Source organism: Phocoena sinus, chromosome 2 (assembly GCF_008692025.1).
Source record: "Phocoena sinus isolate mPhoSin1 chromosome 2, mPhoSin1.pri, whole genome shotgun sequence".
Classification (NCBI taxonomy): domain Eukaryota; kingdom Metazoa; phylum Chordata; class Mammalia; order Artiodactyla; family Phocoenidae; genus Phocoena; species Phocoena sinus.
The window spans coordinates 55,101,127-55,117,483 of record NC_045764.1 but is presented as its reverse complement, the minus strand read 5'-3'; the positions used below and the strand labels follow the sequence as shown (position 1 = coordinate 55,117,483).

Sequence of the window (16,357 nt, the reverse complement as noted above, 5' to 3'; positions counted from 1 at the left end):
AGGGGACAGTCACTGCTATGTGTGCTTTGCCTTCTCCAAAGAACCATCGGTAGGGAAGAATCATGCCCCAGGCCAGGAGGTGGTGAGAGGCATTCAAGAACCCATCCACTTGCCCTTGGCAGGTAGACACTGCTTGCTTTTGAGAAGCTGAAGGGCAGTCCCTGAGCTTTAATGGGACTTGGCCAGGTCACTTTTAGGGATGGTGGTGTCTCAGTGAGGCCAATTGTTCCTGATGGGCCCTCTGATGGGTTTTGCCTCCCACTCCCGTCCAGTGATCCTCCTGGGGAGCTCTTCCTCTGTGGGAGTCAATGCCTTTGAAGAGAGCACCCTCCAAAGTAGAAACTCCTGACTGTCCATTTCTAGTAAAGCTGTTGAGAACCCTTAGGAGCCCTGGTATCATCTCCATCATGAGCCCCTGTATGCTTGAAGTAGAGGCATGGCCCCATGTTATGGGGTTAGGACGGAGTAATTGCAGTGCTGTTGTTTGTAGGCCTTGGGCATGCCATAGATGGAGACGCTGCACCAATAGTCAATGGTTCTTGTCCTGGCCTAAACATTCCCATTCAGGGCTTTGCCAGTTTCACTGGTGCTGAGCCCATTTGCCCATCTCCATATATCTGCTTCCTTGATCATCCAATTTTGGGACTCATGTCCTCATTTTTTGAGTGTTGGTGGGCAAGTGGCCAAGCCCAATATGCCATCAGCCATGCTTGCACAGACCAGGATCAAGCCCAGAGGAACACCTCTGTTCCCCAAGACTCATCCTTAGAACTTTGCTGGCTGAGAGTCTCTCGCTTTAGAAGGAGAGCCAATGATGCTCTGCCTTCTCTTGGAAGTTTCTTAGGGATTCGTCATTTCTACATATCTTGACATATTATTCATATATACATTTATGCACTGATCCACTCGTCCACTGGTTCCTTCATGTTTGTAATAATGTATGGAGGGTGGGAGGGAGGGATAAAAGGATTTAGGGAGGTAAGGAGTAGAGAGGTAGGTGTTTGCTTTGGTAGGTATGTAGGTAGATACTTAGGTTTTAGATATGCATTTCAGCTACTTGTTTATGTAATGTGTATAGGTGCATTTTGTCACTCTTTGTGTTCCTGAATGTATCACTGTTGGTGTGTCTTGTAGCATCATTTGATCCATGAAGGTGTATCATGCATGACCCCCAATTCCTAAAGTGATGGAGTAGGAGTTCTCACTGCTGTCCTACTCCTCTCTAGCTAGACAATTCCTCAGAGGAATTCAGTTCCTTGTTTGGCCTGCTTCCTGTGGGTCAATCAATGTCAGCCTTGGTCCAGCACCTGGAAGAGACAGATACCCACTTCCTTTTGAGCACCCTCATTTCCAGAAAGCATCTGAGGTAAGGTTACTCAGGTGCCAGTGCCCCAATGTGTGGGGAGTGCCTCGGTTGGGTCTATGATGAGAACTTATATGGTCCTGAAGAGAGAGAATGACCTAAATGTCATGCTCAATAGGATTACACTGAGGCCCAATGGAGGTGGCCATCCATGGGCAGGAGGTTGGGGATACCCCTGTCCCTTACAGAACCCTGGGCTGTGGGTATGGAGGAAGGAAAGCTCTTGAGACTCTACCATGTTTAGGGGTTGCCACATGGCCAAGACGTGGTCTTGTCTTTGGCTTTCTTTCCTGATCCCTAGTTCCACCGCCCAGCCCAGATGCCATAGGCGTGGCTTTTCCTTATCTCTTTCTTTTGATTTGTGTTTTTCTCTTATACCTTCTGGCAAGGTTTTTCCACGACCTGAATGTTTCGAGTTGAGAGACTCTCTTTGGTCCTTGACACAGGCTTCAGAGGACTTTGGACTATGATGGAGGCCCATCTTAAAACATCTGGAGGGGGGAGTTATTTTGGGAACCGCAATCCTCATAAAGATGGGATTCCTTCTCTGGTGTCTTTTCTACATTCTAGGATCTCAGGCTCTGAATAGCCTTTTGTTAGACTTGAATTCTGGTCAGATTGCACATGGAGTCAATGTTTCCTTCCCTGGCACCCTGAACTACATCCCCACACGTTTCTGCACATTTGGAGGCATAGAATGCTGATCTATTGAGGGGACAGTCACTTGTGGTGTGTGCTTTGTGGTCTCCCAAGAATCTATTATATGGTGTGGTCTAGCCCCAGTCTGGACTCATTCAGATGCATTCATGAACCAGTCCACTGATCTTGGTTTGTAGACACTGCTGGCTATTACTTGAGCTGAAATGTGACCCCTGATATTATGTAGGGCTTTGCCAGGACATTTTCAGGGATAGTGGGCTCTAATTAATGCCAGTTGCTTTTGATGGGCCCTTCTCTTTGTTTTCCTACTTTCAGTGGGGCCCACTGCATTTCATGTGGAATCTTTTTCTCTGTGGACACTGCCCTCTTATATTGCCTCCCACCCCCACAGTTCTGGAAAATCTGTTTACAGCTCTTTGGTGCCATTGTATCATCTCCAACGTTAGACCATTTTGAGGCATGAGTTAGAGTGGTGGCCCAAGATGTGGTCCTAGTGGGGGAGTAGTTGCCTTTCTGTTTTTTGTTGTTCATTGTCTGGCCATTGATGGGGTCCCCAAACTAAAAGTTGATGGCTCTCTTTTCAGGCCTGAAAGTTCCCTTGCATGTTTTTGCCAGTTTGACTGATGGTAAGCCCATGGGCCAGTCTCCAGATATTTGCTTCCTAAAGCATAAATCCACGTGACTTCACAGCCACATTGTCTGTGTGTTTATTGACAAGAATACAACCCCAATGTCTTGCCTGCTTCCCATTGTTTTAAGAGACAATGAAGAACCAGTATGAATTTCTTCATTCTTTAATCATCCTATGTTGAATGAATCAACTATTGCATAATTAATGATTCTTTTTGTGCATTTAATGTATATTTCTCTTTAGATATGAAGGAATGTCAAATGTAAGTCATTTACCTATAAAAATTTTATGTCTAATCATTTAATACTCTCCATTATTTTTCTTTTAGTTAAATACTATTTAGTAAGATGACTTTTTGGACATTGTTTTTGACTGTACCTTTACCATCAGATCTTCCTGCATTCAATCTGGTCACTTGTACACCAAAATTAAAGCTTTCCATTCTGGGTAAGAGTTTTCTGGAACTGTTTTATTTATATTTGTGAATAGTCATGTTTTGTGTTTTTGATAAAAATTAGTTATTACTTGAATAAATTCTTAATATCTGATCCTAATTAGCAGGAAGTTTCCAAATGTTTCAGTTTGATTCTAGTACTCTTCACTTTTAAATTCTTTGGAATTTTGATACTAATTCATGGTGCTTTTTGTTCTCATTTTTTCTTTCTGCATGTCTGGTTAATAGGTGATATCCCAGTCTATGATGTTATGTGAATGACAGCACCAATGTACCACGTGGTGGCTGTAAAGTTCCAAATAAAACATTGGGCAAGTGCAAAGCAGGGCTCTCTGATAGTTTTATTCAATTTGGAAACATAAATATTATAATGGGTTTTCTTCTCATAAAAGACCGGCCTACTTCCAAAATTCTTATGAGAATTTTTTTGTTTTTCTTCTGAATTTGCTTTAATTGAAACTTGAGAAGTTTTGTTATTCTATGGTGATATTTATTATAACCTAAAAATGTTTAGACATATTCATTCCTATTGTATATTTCCAGGGTGGTTACAGTGTTGTGATATGTTTTAATCATTGGCAAACTACTCACAATTAAGAGACCCAGGCAACTGAGGCCTCAAGTTTGAGATTCATATATATGCTTTGCCTATGATATGTGATCTTGGATAAAATATATGCAAACTGACATCCCTTTTAATGTTTCTGACTTTTACATTGCTTTACTTCTTTCCTTAGAAAGGAAGTACGTGCTGTGATTAATTATTATTGTTCTTGATATTGCATCCTTGAAGATATGCAAGTCCAAGGACTTGTCAAATATCTATTTGTTTATGTCTGTGATTGATATATCTCTAGTCTACAACAGAAGTATTTTGGACTTTTTAGAGTAAGAAAAATATTCTTTGTGTAGAAATTATAGAATAGTCCACATGAACAATACATACATTAGAGATATAGTTCTCATCCTTGACTACTGTTATTTTCAAATTGAATAATAATGAAAAAATGAAATCTCAATCTCCTGAAATACCTGGTAGCTACCCAGGAATGTTGTAATAAATGTTCCAGTCTCCAGTTTACTCTGACACCAGGGCTTAAGGATACATATATCTGGTAAGAATTTTCAAGACAAAATGATTATATCTGTGGGTAGTTTTATAGTTCAAATCAATAAGAGCTTTTCTTTTTCCCCAGAATTATTGAGGAATAATTGACAAATATAATTGAATATATTTCAGGTGTACAGGTTTGATACACTCTACATCATAATATAAGTACCAAGATCCAGACAATTAACACCTCCATCCCCCACCCCAGAGTTAATTCATGTGTGTGTGTGTGTGTGTGTGTGTGTGTGTGTGTGTGTGTTGAAAATGCTTAAAATCTTCCCCCAAATTTCAAGTATGCAGTACTGTATTCTTAACTATATTCACCATGCTGTATATTAGATCTATATACTAGATTAGATTAGTTACTAATCTAGTAACTAAAAGTTTGTACCCTTTGATCTAATCTTCCTAATTCCCCTTCTCCTCTATCCCCTGGTATTCTATTCTCTGTGTCTATAAAATTGGCCTTTTAAAAGATTCTACATATAAATGATACCATACTGTATTTTTGTATCTCTGTCTGGGTATTTTTATTTCCCATACTGCCCTCCAGGTTCATCCATGTAATAACAAATCACAGAATTTTCTTATTTTCTATGCATAATATTTCATTATTTTATATATGTATACATTTTCTTTTTCAATTCATCTATGAATGGACATTGTTTCCATATCTTGCCTGTTGTAAATAATGCTACAAAGAACATGGAAGTGCAGATATCTCTTTGAGATACTGATTTCATTTCCTTTGGCTATATACCCAGGAGTCAGATTGCTGGATCATATAATCTTCTATTTTAAATTTGTTGAGAAAACTCCATACTGTTTTTCATAATGGTGATAACTCATTGTAGTTTTGATTTGCATTTCCCTAATGATTAATAATATTGAGCTTCTTTTGCATTTGTCTTCATTGGAAAAATATATATTCAGGTCTTTTGCCCATTTTTAATTGAATGATGATGATTGCTATTGAGTTGCACAAGTTCCTTATGTATTTGTGTATTCATCATTTATCACATACATGGTTTGCAAATATTTTCTCCCATTCTGTAGGTTGTCTTTTCAATTCACTAGTTGTTTCCTTTGCTGTGCAGAAGCTTTTCAATTTGATGTAGTCCTACTTGTTTAGTTTTACTTTTGTTGCCTGCACTTCTAGTATCATATCAAAAATTTATGGCCAAAACCAACATCAAGAACCATTTTACCCGTGTTTTCTTCTAGGAATTTTATGGTTTCAGGTCTTATGTTTAAGTGTTTAATACATTTTGTGTTAACATTTGTGAGTGGTATAAGGTAGGGGTCCAGTTTCATGCTTTTGCGTGTGGTGTTGGAGTTTTCCCAACACCACTGGTTGAAGAGACTATTTTTCCATTGTGTATTCTTATTTCCCTTGTTGAAGGTCTGTTGAATATATATGTGTGGGTTTATTTATGGGCTCACTATTCTATTCAATTGATGTATATATTTGTCTTTATGCTGGTAACATACATTTTAAATTATTGTAGCTTTTATTTTATTTTTAAAATTTTATTTCATATTGAAGTACTGTTGATTTACAACGTTGTGTTAGTTCCAGGTGTACAGCAGAGTGATTTAGTTATACATATACTTCTATCTATTATTTTTCACATTTTTTTCCCATACAGATTATTACAGAGTATTGAGTAGAGTTCCCTGTGTTATACAGTAGGTCTTGTTGATTATCTATTTTATATATAGTAGTGAGTGTATCTGTTAATCCCAAACTCCTAATTTATCCCTCCCCCCACCTTTCCCCTTTGGTAACCATAAGTTTGTTTTCTAAGTCTGTGAGCCTGTTTCTGTTTTGTAAATAAGTTCATTTGTATAATGTTTTAGATTCCATATATAAGTGATAACATGTGATAATTTTCTCTGTCTGACTTACTTTACTCAGTATGCTAATCTCTAGGTTCATCCATGTTGCTGAAAGTGGCATTATTTCATACTTTTTTATGGCTGAGTAATATTCTATTGTATATATATATATATATATATGTATATATATATATCACATCTTCTTTATCCATTCATCTGTCAATGGACATTTAGGTTGTTTCCATGTCTTGGGTATTGTAAATAATACTGCAATGAACATTGGGGTGCATGTATCTTTCCAGATTATGGATATATATTCTCTGGATATATGCTCAGTAGTGGGATTGTTGGATCATATGGTACCTCTACTTTTAACTTTTAAAGAACTTCCATACTAGTCTCCATAGTGGCCATACCAATTTATATTCCTACCAACAGTGTAGGAGGATTCCCGTTTCTCCACACCCTCTCTAGCATTTATTGTGAATAGACATTTTCATGAAGGCTTTTCTAACTGGTGTGAAGTGATACTTCACTGTAGTTTTAATTTGTATTTCTGTAATAATTAACAATGTTGAGCATTTTTTCACGTGCTTTTTGGCCATCTGTATGTCTTCTTTGGAGAAATGTCTATTTACATCTTCAGCCCATTTGTGTTATTGTGTTGTTTGTTTTTTTATATTGAGCTGCCTGAGCTGTTTGTATATTTTGGAAACTAAGCCCTTGTCAGTTGCATCATTTGCAAATATTTTCTCCCATTCTGTGGATGGCCTTTTCATTTTGTTTATGGTTTCCCTTGCTGTGAAAAAGCATTTATGCTTAATTAGGTCTTATTTGTTTATTTTTGTTTTCATTACTCTAGGTGATGGAACCCAAAAGATATTGCTGCAATTTATGTCAAAGAATGTTCTGCCTGTATTTCCCTCTAAGAGTTTTATAGTATCTTGTCATACATTTAGGTGTTTAATCCATTTTGAGTTTATTTTTGTGTATGGTGTTAGAGAATGTTCTGATTTCACTCTTTTACATGTAACTGTCTGGCACCACTTATTGAAGAGGCTGGCTTTTCTCCATTGTATAGTCTTGCCTACTTTGGCATACATAAGTTGATCATAGGTGTATGGGTTTATTTCTGGGCTTTCTATCCTGTTCCATTTATTTATAAATCTGTCTTTGTGCCAGTACCAAACTGTTTTGATTACTGTAGCCTTGTAGTATAGTCTGAAGTCAGGGAGGCTGATTCCTCCAGCTCCTTTTTTCTTTTTCAAGATTGCTTTGGATATTTGAGTCTTTTATGTTTCCATTCAAATTTTAAGATTTTTTTGTTCTAGATCTGGAAAAAATGTCATGGGTAATTTGATAAGGATTACATTGAATCTGTAAATTACCTTGGGTAGTATAGTCATTTTGACAATATTGATTCTTCCAATCCAAGAACATGGTATATCTTACCACCTGTACATGTCATCTTCGATTTCTTTTATCAGCATCACCTCCTTAGATAGGTTTATTCCTAGGTATTTTATTCTTTTTGATGCAGTGGTAAAGGGGATTGCTTCCTTAATTTCTCATCATTCCTTGCTAGTGTATAGAAATGCAACAGATTTCAGTGTGTTAATTTTGTATCCTGAAACTTTACTGAATTCATTGATGAGCACTAGTAGTTTTCTGCTAGCATCTTTAGGATTTTCTATGTATAGTGCCATGCATCTGCAAGCAGTGACAGATTTACTTCTTCTTTTCAATTATTTCTTTTTCTTCTCTGATTGCCATGGCTATGACTTCCAAAACTATGTTGAATAAAATTGGTGAGAGTGGACATCCTTGTCTTGTTACTGATCTTACAGGAAATGCTTTCAGCTTTTCACCATTAAGTATGATGTTAGCTATGGGTTTGTCATATATGGCCTTTATTATGTTGAGGTAGGTTCCCTCTCTGCCCACTTTCTGGAGAGTTATTATCATAAATGGGTGTTGAACTTTGTCAAATTATATTTTTGCTTCTATTGAGATGATCATATGGTTTTTTTCCTTCAATTTGTTAATGTGGTGCATCACACTGATTGATGGATTGATCCCTTGATCATTATGTAGTGTCCTTCTTTGTCTCTTGTAACAGTCTTTGTTTTAAAGTCTATTTTGTCTAATATGAGTACTGCTACTCCAGCTTTCTTTTGAAAGCTGTGGATTTGTGGATATTGAAAAATTCTTGAATGCCTTGTAAACATCCCACTTGATCATGGTGTATGATCCTTTATTATGTATTGTTGGATTTGGTTTGCTAGTATTTTTGTTGAGGATTTTTGCATCTATGTTTCTTGGTGATTTGGCCTATAATTTTCTTTTTTTGTGGTATCCTTGTCTGGCTTTTGTATCAGGGTGATGGTGGCCTCATAGAATGAGCTGGGGAGTGTTCTTTCCTCTGCAATTTTTTGGAAGAGTTTCAGAAGGATAGATGTTAACTCTTCTGTAAAAGTTTGATAGAATTCACCTGTGAAACTATCTGGTCCTGGACTTTTGTTTGTTGGAAGATTTTTCATCACAGTTTCAATTTCAGTACTTGTTATTTGTCTTTTTATATTTTCTATTTCTTCCTGATTCAGTCTTGGAAGGTTGTACCTTTCGAAGAATTTGTCTATTTCTTCTAGGTTCTCCATTTTATTGGTGTATATTTGCTTGTAGTAGTCTCTTATGTTCCTCTGTATTTCTGTAGTGTCAGGTGTAACTTCTCCTTTCTCCTTCCTAATTTTATTGATTTGAATCATCTCCCCCTTTCTCTTAATGGGTCTGGCTAAAGGTTTATCAATTTTGTTTAACTTCTCAAAGAACCAGATTTTAGTTTCATTGATCTTTGCTACTGTTTCCTTGGCTCTATTTCAATTATTTCTGCTCTGATCTTTATGATGTCTTTCCGTCTACTAACTCTGAGTTTTGTTTGTTATTTTTTCTCTAGTTGCTTTAGGTGTAAGGTTACATAATTCATTTGGGATTTTTCTTGTTTCCTGAGGTTAGATTGTATTGCTATGAATTTCTCTGTTAGAAATGCTTTTGCCGTGTCCCATAGGTTTTGGATTGTGGTGTTTTTTTTGTTTGTTTGTTTGCCTCTAGGTACTTTTTGATTTCCTCTTTGATTTCTTCAGTGATCCATTGGTTGTTTAGTAGCATTTTTTTAGCCTCCACATATTTGTGTTTTTTACAGTTTTTTTTTCTTGTACTTGATCTCTAATCTCATAGCATTGTGGGTGGAAAAGATACTTGATATGATTTCAATTTTCTTAAATTTACTGAGGCTCAAATTTTGGCCCAAGATATTATCTATCCTGGAGAATGTTCCATGTGCACTTGAAAAGAATGTGTTTTCTGCTTGGATGGAATGCTCTATAAATATCAATTAAGTGTATAATGTGTCACTTAATGCCTATGTTTCCTTATTGCTTTTCTGTCTGGATGTTCTGTCCATTGATGTAAGGGGGGATGTTAAAGTCCCCCACTATTATTGTGTTACTGTCAATTTCTCTTTTTATGGCTGTTAGCATTTGTCTTATATATTGAGGTGCTCCTATGTTGGGTGCATATATATTTACAAATGTTATATATTCTTCTTGGATTGATCCCTTGGTCATTACATAGTGTCCTTCTTTGTCTCTTGTAACAGTCTTTAAGTCTATTTTATATGATATGAGTATTGCTATGGCATCTTTCTTTTGATTTCCATTTGCATGCAATAACTTTTTCCATTCCCTCACTTTCAGTCTGTATGTGTTCCTAGATCTGAAGTGGGTTTCTTGTAGACAGCATATATACAGGTCTTGTTCTTGTGTCCATTCAGCCAGTTTGTGTCTTTTGGTTGGAGCATTTAATCCATTTACATTTAAGACAATTACTGATATGTTTGTTCATGATGCCATTTTGTTTATTGTTTTGGATTTGTTTTTGTAGGGTTTTTTCCTTCTCTTCCTCTTTTGTTTCTTTCTCTTCTTTTTGATGACTATATTTAGTGTTGTATTTGTATTCCTTTTTCTTTAGTGTGTGTATCTATTGTAGTTTTTTGGTTTGTCATTACCACGAGGTTTTGATATAGCAGTCTATATATATACAAGATTGTTTTAAGTTGCTGGTCTTTTAATTTCCAACACATTTTCAATATCCTGCATTTGTACACTCCTCATAATTGCTCACTTTGATATCATATTTGTATGTGGATGATTTCCTACCTTTACTTTTTCTTTGCCTTTACCAGTGAGCTTTCCCATTTGTAATTTTTTTGTTTCTAGTTGTGACCTTTTCTTTTCCACCTAGAGAACTTCCTTTAGCATTTGTTGTAAAGCTGGTTTGCTGGAGCTGAATTCTCTTGGCATTTGCTTGTCTGTAAATCTTTTGATTTCTCTCTTGAATCTGAATGAGGGCCTTGATGGTAGAGTATTATTTGTTGTAGGTGTTTCCCTTTTATCACTTGAAATATATCATGCCACTCCCTTCTGGCCTGCAGAGTTTCTGCTAAAATGTCAGCTAATAACCTTATGGGAATTCCCTTGTATGTTATTTGTTGTTTTTCCCTTGTTACTTTTAATATCTTCTCTTTGTATTTATTTTTTTTCAGTTTGATTAATATGTGTCTCCACATGTTCCTCCTTGGGTATATCCTGCCTGGGACTCTCTGCACTTGCTAGAATTGGGTGATTGTTTTCTTTCCCTTATTAGGGAAATTTTCAGCTATTATCTCTTCAAGTATTTTCTCAGGCCCTTTCTCTCTCTCTTCTCCTTCTGGAACCCATATAATGTGAATGTTGGTGCATTTAATGTTGTCCCAGAGACCTCTTAAACTATCCTTATTTCTTTTTGCTCTTTTTTCTTTATTCTGTTCTGCAGCAGTGATTTCCACCTTTCTGTCTTCCAGCTCATTTATCTGTTCTTCTGCCTCATTTATTCTGCAATTGATTCCTTCTGGTGTATTTTTCATTTCAATTATTTTATTGTTCATCTCTATTTTTTCTTTATATATTCTAGCTCTTCATTAAACATTTCTTGTATCTTCTCAGTCCATGCCTCTATTCTTTTTCTGATATCTTGGATCATCTTTATTATCATTAGTCTGAATTCTTTTTCAGGTACATTGCCTATTTCCCCTTCACTTAGTTGTTCCTCTGGAGTTTTATCTTGTTCCTTCATCTGGAACATATTCCTCTGCCATCTTATTTTGTCTAACTAATCTGCAGACTGCAAGATTGTAGTTCCTCTTGCTTCTGGTGTCTGCCCCCTTGTGGATGAGGCTTGTTCAGACTACCTGGTTGGAGGGACTGGTGCCTGCCCTCTGATGGGTGAAGCTGGGTTTTGTCTCTCTGGTGGACAGGGCCGTGGCAAGGTGTGTGTTTAGTGGTGGCTGTGGCCTCAGAAAGACTCTAAGTAGCCTATCTGCCAATTAGTGGAGTTGTGTTCTGGCCCTGTTGGTTGTTTGGTCTGAGGCATCCTAGCACTGGAGCCTAAGGGCGCTTGGGTGGGACCACATCTTGATATCTAAATGGCCTCTAGAACAGCTCATGCCAATGAGTACTCCCCAGTACCTCCACCACCAGTGTCCTTGTCACCTTAGTGAGCCACAGTCACCTCAGGCCTCCTCAGGAGACCCTCCAAGTCCAGCAGGTAGGTCTGGCCCAGGCTCCTCTGAAGTCACTCCTTTTTCCCCTGGTCCTGGTGTACACAAGAGTTTATGTGCACCCTCCAAGAGTGTAGTTTCTTTCCCCAAAACTTGTGGAGTTCCTGCAATCAAGCCCCACTGGCCTCCAAAGCCAAATGCTGTGGGGGCTCCTCCACCCAATGCCAGACCCCAGACTAGGGAGCCTGACGTGGGGCTCAGAGCTCTCACTCTTGTGGGAGAACCTCTTCAGTATAATTATTTTCCAGTTTGTGGGTCACCCAACTGGTGGCTATGGGATTTGATTGTATCATGAATGTGCCTGTCCTACCATCTTGTTGTGGCTTCCTCTTCAGAAGTAGAATATCCTTTCTCTAGGTTCCAGTTTTTTTTGTCAATGGCTGTTCAGCAGTTTGTTGTGATTTTGGTGTTTTCATGAGAGTAGGTGAGATCAGGTCCTTCTACTACACCATCAGCCTTGCATCCAGGCTGCTGGCTCCCTCAGGTCAGTTCAGCTTTTGCCACATGAGACATCTGAAAGACTGAACTGGGCAGCTCAGCCCCTGAATAGCCATTCCACTCCTGTGAAGATATTTTCTGAATAAGCATTCAGCAACCATGCTAGCTTCAGAGCAGTAAGTACAGTTGCCCCTCGGTGTCCATAGGGGATTTTTTCCAGGACCCATGAGGATAATAGAATCCTGGGATGCTCAAGTCCCTTATATAAAATGGTGTCACTGTAGCTTTTAATATATTTTATTTTTTATTGAAATACAATTTATGTATAATATTATATTAGTATCAGGTGTACTAACAGTCATTTGACATTTATTAAATACATTATGAAATAATCACAATAAATCTAGTAACAATTTGTCCTCATATAAATTTATTACAATGTTATTAACCATATTCCTTCTGCTATATACTACATTCCAGTCGTTTATTTAGTTTATAATTGAAAATTTATACCTCTTAATTCCCTTCACCTATTTTGCCCATCCCCCACCCACCATCCCTCTGGAAACCACCCATTTTTTTTCTCTGTGAGTCTGTTTTTATTTTGGTTTTTTGTTTGTATTGTTAATTGAGTCCAAAGATAATTGAGATCATATGGTATTTGTCTTTATCTATTTGATTTAATTCACTTAGCATAATGCCCTATAGGTCCATCCATGTTTTCATAAATGTCAAGATTTCATTCTTTTTATGGATGAATAATATTCCATTGCATACATACACCATATTGTTTTTATTCATTCACCTATCAATGGACACTTATACTGTTTCCACATCTTGGCTATATAAATAATGCTGCAATAAATATTGGGGTACATCTATATTTTTTTGAATTAGAGTTTTTTTTTCTTTGTGTAAATACTCAGAAGTTAAATTGCTGGATTATACAACAGTTGTATTTTTAAATATCTTGAGGAACCTCCATACTGTTTTCCATAGTGGCTGCCCCAATTTGCAATCCCACCAACAGTGCATGAGGGTTCACTTTTCTTTATTTTTTTCAATGATTTTTTAAAATAAATTTCTCATTTTTTGGCTGCATTAGGTTTTTATTGCTGGGCACAGGCTTTTTCTAGTTGCGGTGAGCATGGGCTACTCTTCACTGCGGTGTGCAGGCTTCTCATTGAATTGTCTTCTCTTGTTGCAGAGCACAGGCTCTAGGTGTGCAGGCTTCAGTAGTTGTGGCACACAGGCTCAGTAGTTGTGGCTCATGGGCTCTAGAGCACAGGATCAGTAGTTGTGGTGCACGGACTTAGCTGCTCCACTGCATGTAGGATCTTCCCGGACCAGGTCTCAAACCCATGTCGCCTGTATTGGCAGGCAGATTCTTAACCACTATGCCACCAGGGAAGTCCCAAGAGTTCACTTTTCACCACATACTCACCAACGCTTATTTGTTGTCATTTTGATTATTTAATGTCATTCTGATAGGTGTGAGGTGGTATCTCATGTTTTTAAATTGCATTTCCCTGATGTTTAGTAATGTTGAGCATCTTTTTATGTATCTGTTGTCCATCTGTATATCTTCTTTGGAAAAATGGCTGTTCAGGTCCTCTGCTCGTTTTTTAATTGGGTGGTTTGGTTTTTTTGATGTTCAGTTGTATGCGTTTGTTACATATTTTTGATATTAACTTCTTATCAGATATATCATTTGAAAATATCTTCTACCATTTATTAGGCTGGCTTTTCATTGTGTTGATAGTTTTCTTCACTATGCAATAGCTTTTAGTTTAATGTAGTCCCACCCACCCTTTTTTTTTTTTTTTGGCTTTTTATACCTTGCCTAAGACAAATCCAAAAAAACATTGTTAAGAATGATGTCAAAGAATGTACTGTCTAGGTTTTCTTGTAGGAGTTTTATGGTTTGTGCTTTTACATTTAAGCCTTTAATTAATTTTTTTATTTTTGTATATGATGTGAGGAAGTGGTCCATTTTTATTCTTTTGCATGTAGCTGTCTGGTTTTCCAAAAAACATTTATTGAAGAGACTGTCTTTTCCTCCACTGTATATTCTTTCTTCCTTTGTTGTAGATTAATTGATCATATAAGCATGGGCTTATTTCTGGGCTCTGTATTTTGTTCAGTTGACCTCTGTGTCTGTTTTTGTGCCAGTACCATACTGTTTTGATTACTGTAGCTTTGTATTATAGTTTGAAATTAGGTACCATGATACTTCTAGCTTTGTACTTTTTCTAAAGATTGTTTTGGCTTTTTTTAAAGTTTTAAATAAAATTTTAGAATTATTTCTTCTTGTTCTGTAAAAAATGCCATTGGTATTTTGATAGGGATTGAATTGAATCTAAGTTTGGCTTGGGTACTATGGTCATTTTTAAAATATTAATTCTTCCAATCTATAAGCATGGAGTATATTTCCATTTATTTATGTCATTTTCAACTTTTTTCATTGACGTCTTATAGAATTTTTAGTACAAATCTTTTACTTCCATGGTTAGATTTATGCCTGGGTATGTTATTTTTTGATGCAATTGTAAATGACTGTTTTCATAATTTCTCTTTCTGATAGTTTGTTATCAGTGTATATAAATACAACAGATTTGTGTGTGTGAATTTTCTATCCTTCAACTTTATTGAAGTCATAGAAGAGCTCTAGTAGTTGTTTGGTGGAATCTTTAGGACTTTTGTTTTCTGTATGCGGGCCTCTCACTGTTGTGGTCTCTCCCATTGCAGAGCACAGGCTCCGGACGTGCAGGCTCAGAGGCTATGGCTCACGGGCCCAGCCGCTCCGCGGCATGTGGGATCTTGCCGGACTGGGGCATGAACCCGCATCCCCTGCATCGGCAGGTGGACTCCCAACAACTGCGCCACCAGGGAAGCCCCCTAGGATTTTTTATATATAGTATCCTGTCATCTACAAACAGTGACACATTTACTTCTTTCCAATTTAATTTCCTTTTTTTTTGGTCTGATTGCTGTGGCTAGATATTCCAATACAATGCTAAATAAAAGTGGTAAGAATGGGCATCCCTGCCTTGCTCCTTATCTTAGAGATGATGATTTTAGTTTTTCACCATTGAATAAGATGTTGGCTGTGGGTTTGTCATAAATGGCCTTTATTATGTTACGTTCCCTCTATACCTAATTTGTTGGTATTTTATATTAAATAGATGTTGAATTTTATCAAAAGCTTTCTCTGTATCTATTGAGAAGGTGATATGATTTTTAATTCCTCAATTTGATAATGAGGAGTATCACATTGATTGATTTGTTAATATTGAACCATCCTTGCATCCCTGGGATAAATCCCACTTGATTATGGTCAAGTGTGATCCTTTTGGTGTATTGTTGAAATCAGTTTGCTAATATATTTTTGGGAATTTTTACATCTATATTCATCAGTTATATTGACCTGTAATTTTCCTTTTTTTATATAGTCTTTGTCTGATTTTGATATCAAGGTGATGCTGGCCTTGTAGAATGGGTTTGAAAACGTACTTTCCTCTTCAATTTTTTGAAATAGTTTGAGAAGGATGAGCATTAACTTTTCTTTAAATGTTTAGTAGAATTCACCTGTGAAGCCATCTAGTCCTTGATTTTTGTTTGTTAGGAGTTTTAACATTAATGATTCAATTTTATTACTGGTAATTGGGTGTTTATACTTTCTATTTTTTCCTGATTCGATCTTGGCAGATTGTATGTTTTTAGGAATTTATTCATTTCTTCTAGGCTTTCCATTTTATTGGTGTATAGTTGTTCATAGTAATCTCTATGACCTTTTGTATTTCTGTGGTGCTGATTGTAACTTTTCATTTTTTTTACTGATTTTATTTATTTGGGTCTGCTCTCTTTCTTTCTTGATGATTCTTGGTCTCATTGAATTTTCTATTGTTTCTTAGTCTCTATGTTTTTTAATTTCTGCTCTTATGTTATTATTTCTTTTAATAACTTTTGGGTTTGTTTGCTCTTTTTCTAGTTCCTTTAGGTGTAAGGTTATACTCTTTGAGATTTCTTTGTTGGTTTTCTAAAGTAAGCTTTTATAGCCTACTATAAACTTCCCTCTTAGAACTGCTTTTGCTGCAAAGATTTTGGGAAATTGTGTTTATGTTTTCATTTGTCTCCAGGTATATTTTTAGTATCTCTTTGGCTATTTAGTAGCATATTGTTTAGACTCCATGTTTTTGCATTTTTTG

General features: G+C 36.7%; 1 non-coding gene across 1 annotated transcript; it reads left to right on the top strand.

The window, feature by feature from the left end:
* Window positions 1-1,416: 1,416 nt before the first annotated feature.
* LOC116750097 lies at window positions 1,417-1,497 on the top strand. Its single transcript, XR_004348828.1, has one exon. It is a non-coding gene; the product is annotated as a small nucleolar RNA SNORD115 (small nucleolar RNA).
* The last annotated feature ends 14,860 nt before the right edge of the window (window positions 1,498-16,357 follow it).